This window comes from Rousettus aegyptiacus, unplaced genomic scaffold (assembly GCF_014176215.1).
Source record: "Rousettus aegyptiacus isolate mRouAeg1 unplaced genomic scaffold, mRouAeg1.p scaffold_m13_p_7, whole genome shotgun sequence".
NCBI lineage: Eukaryota > Metazoa > Chordata > Mammalia > Chiroptera > Pteropodidae > Rousettus > Rousettus aegyptiacus.
Genome location: NW_023416310.1, coordinates 46,054,415 through 46,055,815, shown reverse-complemented (window position 1 = coordinate 46,055,815; position 1,401 = coordinate 46,054,415). Strand labels below are relative to the sequence as shown.

Sequence of the window (1,401 nt, the reverse complement as noted above, 5' to 3'; positions counted from 1 at the left end):
TGAGAAATGTGTCGTTAGGTGATTTCGACATCATGCAGATATCGGAGAGTGCATTTACACAAACCTAGATGGTATAGCCTACTACACACCTAGGCTACAAACCTGTACAGCATGTTACTATACTGAATACTGCAGGCAACCATAACAGTGGTAAGTATTTATGTATCTAAACATATCTAAACATAGAAAAGGTACAGTAAAAATACTGTATAAAAGATAAAGTGTGTGTGCTCACTTTGAGAGGCAGGAGGATGGCTATGGAGGGGAGGCGCCTTCTCCTTAACTCCCTCACCAACTCCAGGCCCCAGCTACACACAGGGACAGCGAGGGTGGACAACATGTTCAGCCTCCTCATCTATTTAAACAACCCAAAGCTAGCAGTAAATTCAACATAAGTCAGGTTCAGCCTTTTCTTTCAATGTAGCAAGCAAACTTTGTTTATAATACATTATATTCTTATGGGACCAACATTAGACAGTCCATCATTGACCAAAATGTCATTATGTGGCACATGACATTCTAGATAAACAACAAAACCTGAGAGAATTTGTACAAGAAGATATGTATTTACCCAGAAATGCTAAAGGAAGTCATCGAAGTGGAAAACAAGAGACTCTAGAAACAATTCAAATCCTAATAAAAAAGAAAGACAATATAAATGCATATTTCTTTTCCTTTCTCATCATAAGTGATTTTTAAAAGTACTTATAAAACAACAAGTATGTAATCGTATTTTGATTTATAACACAGAGAAGTGTAATCCATTCAACAATCATAGCACAAAGGAATTGAGCGCAAGCAAATCTGTATTGCGGTAAGGTAATGACACTCAGGTAGCTTGAAAACACAGGAACAAATGAAGAGAATCAAAATTGGTAAATAAGGAAGTTACAAAAACAAACTCTATAAATATGTACCTGCTCATCTTTCTTCTCTCGACTTCTTTAAAAGACATAAAATTATATAGAGTAATGTTTATAACAATCTATTTTTGAATTTTTAATATATATTAAGTAATATGTATTAAAAAGTAGCACCAGTCTACGGCCATGCCACCCTGAACAAGCTCGATCCCACCTGATCTTGGAAGCTGAGCAAGGTCGGGCCTGGTTAGTACCTGGATGGGAGACCACCTAGGAAGACCAGGTAGTCTATATAATAAAAAAATCATTAAAAGAATGTTATACTACAAAAGTATTCATAATGCAAAGAAAGCAATAAAGGAAGAATTGAGGGAAAAAGTCAGGAGACAGACATTAAATGAAAAATAAAATGGCAGATGTAAATCCAACCATATCAAAATAACACTAAATGTGAATGGATTAAAATAACCAATCAAAAGGCAGAGATCGTCGGACTCAATAAAACATATGTCCAACTACATGTTGTCTACAGGATACA

The 1,401-nt window shown here is 35.4% G+C and overlaps 1 pseudogene; it reads left to right on the top strand.

Annotated features, from left to right (window-relative positions):
* The first annotated feature begins 1,039 nt into the window (after positions 1-1,039).
* LOC118605755 lies at positions 1,040-1,158 on the top strand (annotated as a pseudogene).
* The last annotated feature ends 243 nt before the right edge of the window (positions 1,159-1,401 follow it).